We start from the raw sequence: 8,507 nt of genomic DNA, 5'->3' as shown, positions 1-8,507 counted from the left end.
TTTCTAATTCCCCTATAGCCCCTTCTGACCCCCTATAGCCCCTTCTGGCCCCTACAGACCACCCCCTCCCACACCCGAAGTGCCCCCCCCGGCCCTTCCCCGCCCCCTCGCCAGCTCCTATAGACCTTTCTGACCCCCGCAACCCCCCCGCAAAGCCCTCTCCGGACCCCCCCGGCCCCTATAGACCACCCCCCCCACAAGCCTCCTCACAGATCCTCCCTCATATGGAGCCCTATAGGGGCTTTAAAAACCCGTTAATCTCCTCCCCCCCCACCAAGAATCTCTATAAGCGCTTCCAGACCTTCCCTCCCCTCCCGGGAGCCCCTATAGGCGCCTCCCTCCCCCCAAGCCCCTATAGATCCCCCCCCCGATGCCCCCGGCAGCCCCGCTGGCCCCCATAGGCCTCCCCTCCCCCCACCCCGAGCCCGCTATAGACACTTCCCCCCCACCACGGGCCCCTATAGACCCCCAGGTCCCGCCGAGGGCCCCCGCAGCCCCCCCAGGGCCCCCTATAGCCTCCCCCCCCCCCGCAGGCCCCCTCGGCCCCCCGGTACCGAGGGGAAAGGCCGCGCGCGCCCGGTGCAGGGTCCACACCGGGGAAGCGGAAGCGGGGGCGGGGCACTTCCGGGCGCGCCGCGGGCAGGAAGCGGGCGAGACAAAGGCAGCGTCGCGCCGCGGCGGCCATATTGGGTGAGGCGCAGCCCGCCCGCTCCCGCGCAGGGAGGCGCCGGCCATGTTGGGTGGGGCGGAAACCGCCTCCCGAAGCGGCGGCGTCGCCATGGCGACGGCCGGAGGCCACGTTGGGCGCGCGGCGGCCATGTTGAGAGTGGCGAGCATCCCTCCCCCCTTCCCCCACCCCCCCCCGAATCACCTATCGTTAATAAAACAAAGGCGACGCCTTCCCCTAACAAAGGCCGAGACAATGGGGCGGTGGGAGGGGGAGGGGCCGCCCCGCCCTCCCCACCCAGCATGGCGGGGCGGGAAGGGAGTCCGCCGCCGTGACCTTCCTCCCATCGTGCCTTGCGCCCGCCCGCCCTCGCGGCCAGCCAATGGGCGCCTGAGCGTCCGGTTGCCGTAGCGACGGGGGGGCGGGGCGAGGGGGCGGCTGGAGCCGGGGGCGGCACGTGCGTGAGGGGCGGGGGGATTTGGGGTCCCGGGGGGGGATTGGGGGTCCCGGGGGGGGGATCGAGCTCCCGGGGGGCAGATTCGGGGTCCAGGGGGGGATTTGGGCTCCCGGGGGGGGCAGATTTGGGGTCCAGGGGGGGATTTGGGGTCCGGGGGGGGCAGATTTGGGGTCCTGGGGGGGATCGAGCTCCCGGGGCGGCAGACTGGGGGTCCGGGGGGGATTTGGGCTCCCGGGGGGGCCAGATTTGGGGTCCAGGGGGGATTTGGGGTCCCGGGGGGGGCAGATTTGGGGTCCGGGGAGGGATCGAGCTCCCGGGGGGGCAGATTTGGGGTCCGGGGGGGGAATTTGGGGTGCCGGGGGGGGATTGAGCTCCTGGGGGGGCGGATTTGTGGTCCCGGGGGGGCAGATTTGGGGTTCCGGGGGGGAATTTGGGGTGCCGGGGGGGGATTGAGCTCCTGGGGGGGGCGGATTTGGGGTCCCGGGGGGGCAGATTTGGGGTCCGGGGGGGGAATTTGGGGTCCCGGGGGGGGGTTGAGCTCCTGGGGGGGAGGATTTGGGGTCCTGGGGGGGTTGGGGGGGCGGATCGGGCCCTCGGGGCCCCATGGGGGAGATGAGGGGGGCTCAGGGGTTCGGGGGGGCCCCGTGCCCTCCCCCGCTGAGCCCCCCCGTCCCCCCCCAGGGCAGGAGCTGGGGGCGGCCCGACCCCACCATGGCGGCACCCCGCAGCCCCCCCGCAGCCCCCCTCGGGCAGGGCCCCCCCGCGCCGGGCAAGGGCCGGGGGCCAGGTACGGGGGGGCTGGGGGGCACGGGGGGGGCACTGGGGAGATGGGGGGGCATTGGGGATCCGGGGGGACATTGGGGGTCCGGGGCGCCAAGGGGGGGCACTGGGGGGCCGGGGGGGGCAATAAGGGTCTGGGGGGGGCATTGGGGGGGTGGAGGGGGCAATAGGGGTCGGGGGGGGCCATTGGGGGGCTGGGGGGCAATGGGGGAGCATTGGGGGGGCAATAGGGGTCGGGGGGTTCTGGGGGGGCAATGGGGGTCAGGGGGGTCTGGGGGGGCCATGGGGGTCTGGGGGGGCAATAGGGGTCTGGGGGGGGCCCGGAGGAGCTTGAAGGGGGCAATAGGGATCAGGGGGGGCTCTGGGGGGGGCAGTGGGGCCGGGGGGGCAATGAGGGGCGATGGGGGGGCAATGGGGGCTGGGGGGCACTGGGGGGGTGCCGGGGCAGGACAGGGGGCAGGGGGGGGCTCCGAGGGGCTCCCCCCACCCCGGGGGTCTCGGGGGGGGGGTCCGGGCCCCCCCTCACCCACGGCCGCAGCAGGCGCCGGGGGGCCGAGACGGCGCCGGGGGGCCGAGACGCGGCGGCTGCAGCGGGGGCCGGTGGTGAGCGACCGGGGGGGGCGGCCGCTGTGTCCCCCCCCCCACGATGTCCCCCCCCGTGATGTCCCCCCCCCCGGGGTGACGTGTCCCCCCCGGTGACCCCCCCGGCCCCCCCCAGGGTGAGGAGGGGTCGATGGCGGAGCCGCCGCAGAGCTGCGAGGGGGCCGAGGGCCCGCGGCGCCCGCGTGACCCGGAGGTGCGTGCGAGGGGCGTGCGAGGGGCGTGCAAGGGGCGTGCACGAGGGCGGGGGGGCCTTGCACGAGGGCCCTTGCACGAGGGCAGCAGGGTGGGGGCCCCGCACGAGGGTGGCGCGTTGGGGCCTTGCACGAGGGTGGTGCACGAGGGTGTTGCACAAGGGTGTTGCACGAGGGCGGTTCACGAGGGTGTCGCACAAGGGCCTTGCACGAGGGCCTTGCACGAGGGCAGCAGGGTGGGGGCCCCGCACGAGGGTGGCGCGTTGGGGCCTTGCACGAGGGTGGTGCACGAGGGTGTCGCACGAGGGCCTTGCACGAGGGTGTCGCACGAGGGGGGGTCGCATGAGGGGGTCACACAGGGGCCTTGCACGAGGGCCTTGCACAAGGGTGTTGCACGAGGGGGGGTCGCATGAGGGGGTCACACAAGGGCCTTGCACGAGGGCCCTTGCACGAGGGCAGCAGGGTGGGGGCCCCGCACGAGGGTGGCGCGTTGGGGCCTTGCACGAGGGTGGTGCACGAGGGTGTTGCACGAGGGTGTCGCACGAGGGTGTTGCACGAGGGCCTTGCACGAGGGCCTTGCACGAGGGTGTTGCACGAGGGCGGTTCACGAGGGTGTCGCACAAGGGCCTTGCACAAGAGCCTTGCACAAGGGTGTCGCACGAGGGGGGTCGCATGAGGGGGTCACACGAGGGCCTTGCACAAGTGCCCTGCACGAGGGTGTCGCACGAGGGTGTCACACGAGAGGGGGTCACACGAGGGCCTTGCACGAGGGCCTTGCACGAGGGTGTCGCACGAGGGGGGGTCGCATGAGGGGGTCACACGAGGGCCTTGCACAAGTGCCCTGCACGAGGGTGTCGCACGAGGGTGTCACACGAGAGGGGGTCACACGAGGGCCTTGCACGAGGGCCTTGCACGAGGGTGTCGCACGAGGGGGGGTCGCATGAGGGGGTCACACGAGGGCCTTGCACAAGTGCCCTGCACGAGGGTGTCGCACGAGGGTGTCACACGAGAGGGGGTCACACGAGGGCCTTGCACGAGGGCCTTGCACGAGGGTGTCGCACGAGGGGGGGGTCACACAAGGGGGGGTCACACGGGGGATCACACGAGGGTGTCGCACAAGGGGGGTCACACGAGGGCCTTGCACAAGGGGGGTCACACGGGGGGGTCACACGAGGGGGGTCACACGAGGGAGGGTCACACGCGGGCGTTGCACGAGGGGGGTCACACAAGGGTGGTTCACGGGGGGTCACACGAGGGGGGTCACACGAGAGCGTTGCACGAGGGGGGGTCACACGAGGGCATTGCACGAGGGGGGGTCACACAAGGGTGTTGCATGGGGGGTCACACGAGGGTGGTTCATGGGGGGTCACACGAGGGTGGTTCACACGAAGGGGGGGGTCACACAAGGGTGGTTCACGGGGGGTCACACGAGGGGGGGGTCACACGAGAGCGTTGCACGAGGGGGGGTCACACAAGGGTGGTTCACGGGGGGGTCACACGAGGGTGTCGCACAAGGGGGGTCACACGAGGGGGGTCACACAAGGGTGTTGCATGGCGGGTCACACGAGGGTGGTTCACACGAGGGGGGGGTCACAGGAGGGTGTCGCACGAGGGGGGGTCACACGAGGGGGGGTCACACGAGGGGGGGGTCACACGCGGGGGTCCCCCCGCAGGGGCACCCTTGGGTGCGGGTGCGGCGCCTGGACGCCCTGCGACACGCCCTGGCCACCCGCCGCGCCCGCCTGGGCCACCTGCAGCACCTGCTCCGGGGACACCGCCCCCCCCGACGCCCCCCCGACGCCGCCACCACCCTCCAGGTGCGCACCGGGGACCCTGCCACCCCCCCGAGCCGCCCTGGGGACACTCTGGGGACACTGTGACCCTTGGGGACACCCTGGGGGCCCTGCCACCCCCCGGGGACCCTGGGGACACCCCGGGGACCCTGCCACCCCCCGGGGACCCTGGGGACCCCGACACCCCCCGGGGACCCCTGAGCCACCCGGGGACCCTGCCACCCTTGGGGACACGCTTGGGGACCCTGTCACCCCTCAGGGACCCTGGGGACCCTGCCACCCTTGGGGACACCCCAGAGACCCTGCCACCCCCCGGGGACCCTGCCACCCTTGGGGACTCGCTTGGGGACCCTGTCGCCCCTCAGGGACCCTGGGGACCCTCTCACCCTTGGGGACACTCTGACACCCCCCTGGGGACCCTGACAGCCTTGGGGACACCCTGGGAGCCTTGGGGACACCCTGACACCCCCCTGGGGACCCGGGGACATCCTAGGGGCCCTGCCACCCCCCGGGGACCCTGGGGACCCCGACACCCCCCTGGGGACCCCTGAGCCACCTGGGGACACTCAGGGGACCCTGCCACCCCCCGGGGACCCTGGGACCCTTGGGGACACCCTGGGGACACTGCCACCCTCCTGGGGACCCTGGGGACACCCTGGGGATGCTATGACCCTTGGGGGGACCCTGCCGCCGCCCTGGGGACACCCTGGAGGCCCTGACACCCCCAGGGACCCTGGGGACACCCTGCCACCCCCCCTTGGGACCCCTGAGCCACCCTGGGGACCCCAGGATTCTTGGGGACACCCCGGGGACCCTGCCACCCCTCTGGGGACCCTGTCACCCTTGGGGACACCTTGGGGACCCTGCCATCCCCCAGGGACCCTGGGGACACTGTGGGACCCCATTACCTTTGGGGGGACCCTGGGGACACCCCGGGGACCCTGCCAGCCCCCTGGGGATCCCATCACCCTTGGGGACACCCGGGGGACCCTGCCACCCCCCTGGGGACCCTGACATCCTTGGGGGCACCTTGGGGACCCCCCGAGGACCCTGCCATCCCACTGGGGACCCCAGCACCCTTGGGGACACCCTGGGGACCCTGCCATCCCCCTGGGGACACCCCGGGGACCCTGCCACCCCCCTGGAGACCCTGGGGACACGCTGGGGACACCCTGCCACCCCCCTGGGGACTCCGACACCCTTGGGGGCACCCCAGGGACCCTGCCACCCCCCTGGGGACCCTGGGGACACCCTGGGACCCCGTTACCCTTGGGGGCACCCCGGGGACCCTGGCACCCCCCTGGGGACCCTGGGGACACCCTGGGGACCCATCAGCCTTGGGGGCACCCCGGGGACCCTGCCACCCCCCAGGGACTCCAACACCCTTGGGGGCACCCCGGGGACCCTGCCACCCCCCTGGGGACCCTGTCACCCCTGGGGACACCCTGGGGACCCTGTCCCCCCCCCCCACCCATGGGTGCCCCCCCGGCGCAGGGCCTGGAGGGGCGGCTGGAGGCGGCCCGGCTGCGGGCGCAGGAGGCCGAGCGGCTGGGGGGGCTCTACCGCTGCCTCCGCGCCCACCTGGAGGTACCCCCACCCATGGGTGCCGGCACCCCCCCGGGGGGGCACACACGCGGGGGGGGGGGCTGCTGCGGGGACACGGGCACCCACCCATGGGGGGGAATCTGGGGACACGGGCACCCACCCATGGGGGGGACATGGGGGGGGGACTGCGGGGACACGGGCACCCACCCGAGGGGACACACATGGGCGGGGGACTGCGGGGACACGGGCACCCACCCATGGGGGGACACGGGGGGGGGACTGCGGGGACACGGGCACCCACCCATGGGGGGGACACATGGGGGGGGGATGGCAGGGACACGGGCACCCACCCATGGAGGGGGGCACCCACATGGACACGGGCACCCACCCGGGCACCCACCGCACGGGCACACACGTGGGGTGCTGGGTGTCCTGGATGGTGGGTGCTGGGGGTGCTGGGGGTGCCGGGTGCCCTGGGTGGTGGTGGGTTATGGGTGCCCTGGGTGGTGGGTGCCCTGGGTGCTGGGTGCCCTGGGTGCTGGGGGTGCTGGGTGCTCTGGGTGCCCTGGGTGGTGGGTGCCCTGGGTGGTGGGTGTCGTGGGTGATGGGTGCTGGTGGGTGCTGGACGTTATGGGTTGTGGGTGCCCTGGGTGATAGGTGTCCCGGGTGCTGGGTGATGGGGGTGATGGGGGTGATGGGTGGTGGGTGCCCTGGGTGGTGGGTGGTATGGGTGCTGGTGGGTGATGGGTGCTGGGTGCCCTGGCTGGTGGGTGCTGGCTGGGTTATGGGTGCTGGGTGCTGGGTGCTGTGGATGGCGGACGCCCTGGGTGCTGGGTGCCCCAGTGATGGGTGCTGGTGGGTGGTGGGTGCCCTGGGTGGTGGGTCCTGAGGGTGCTGGGTGCTGTGGGTGCTGGGTGCCCTAGGTGCTGGGTGCCCCAGGTAATGGGTGCCCTGGGTGGTGGGTGCTGGTGGGTGCTGGGTGCCCTGGGTGATGGGTGCTGTGGGTGGTGGGTGCCCCGGGTGATGGGGGTGCTGGGTGCTGGGTGCCCTGGGTGCTGGGTGCCCTGGGTGCTGGGTGCCCTGGCTGATGGGTGCTGTGGGTGATGGATGTTATGGGTGCTGGGTGCCCTGGGTGCCAGGTGCTGGTGGGTTATGGGTGCTGGGTGCCCTGGGTGGTGGGTCCTGAGGGTGATGGGTGCTGGGTGCCCTGGGTGCTGGGTGTCCCAGGTAATGGGTGCCCTGGCTGCTGGGTGCTGTGTCCCAGAGGTGCCCTGGGTGCCCTGGGAGGTGGATGTCCTGGGTGATGGGTGTTATGGGTGGTGGGTGCCCTGGGTGGTGGGTGCCCTGGGTGCTGGGTGCTGTGGGTGCTGGTGGGTGATGGGTGCTGGGTGCCCTGGCTGGGTGATGGGTGCTGGGTGCCCTGGCTGATGGGTGCTGTGGGTGATGGATGTTATGGGTGCTGGGTGCCCTGGGTGCTGGGTGCTGTGGGTGCTGGGTGCTGGGTGCTGTGGATGGCGGGTGCTGCGGACGCCCTGGGTGCTGGGTGCCCCAGTGACGGGTGCTGGGTGCCCCGGGTGGTGGGTGCTGCACATCATGGGTGCCGGGTGCCCCGGTGACGGGTGCTGGGTGCGGGGGGGGCAGGCGGAGGCGCGGGGGGCCCGGGGATGGGTGCGGGGGGTGCCGGGTGCCCCGGTGACGGGTGCTGGGTGCGGGGGGGGGCAGGCGGAGGCGTGGGGGGCCCGGGGATGGGTGCGGGGGGTGCCGGGTGCCCCGGTGACGGGTGCTGGGTGCGGGGGGGGGCAGGCGGAGGCGCGGGGGGCCCGGGGCCGCCTGGAGCAGCAGGAGGCCGAGCTGGGGCGGCTGCGGCGGGAGCTGCGGGTGCTGAGCACCCTGCGCGGGGGGGCCCGGGGGGCCCGGCGACGTGTGCAGGTACCGGGGGGGTCAGGGTGCTGCGGGGGGGGGCAGGGAGCTGCGGGTGCTGAGCACCCTGCGCGGGGGGGCCCGGGGGGCCCGGCGACGTGTGCAGGTACCGGGGGGGTCAGGGTGCTGGGGGGGGGGCAGGGGGGTGCGGGTGCTGAGCACCCTGCGCGGGGGGGCCCGGGGGGCCCGGCGACGTGTGCAGGTACCGGGGGGGGGTCAGGGTGCTGCGGGGGGGGGCAGGGAGCTGCGGGTGCTGAGCACCCTGCGCGGGGGGGCCCGGGGGGCCCGGCGACGTGTGCAGGTACCGGGGGGGTCAGGGTGCTGCGGGGGGGGCAGGGGGGGGCAGGGGGTGCAGGGTGCTGCGGGGGGTGCAGGGGGGGTCAGGGGGTGCAGGGTGCTGCAGGGGGGGTCCGGGGGGGTCAGGGGGTGCAGGGGACTCCGGGGGGGTCTGGGGGATGCAGGGGGGGTTCAGGGGGTGCAGGGTGCTGCGGGGGGGTGCAGGGGGTGCAGGGGGGGTCCGGGGGGGGTGCAGGGTGCAGGGGGGGGTGCAG

Source organism: Dromaius novaehollandiae, chromosome 33 (genome assembly GCF_036370855.1).
Source record: "Dromaius novaehollandiae isolate bDroNov1 chromosome 33, bDroNov1.hap1, whole genome shotgun sequence".
Classification (NCBI taxonomy): domain Eukaryota; kingdom Metazoa; phylum Chordata; class Aves; order Casuariiformes; family Dromaiidae; genus Dromaius; species Dromaius novaehollandiae.
This window is presented reverse-complemented; position numbering follows the sequence as displayed.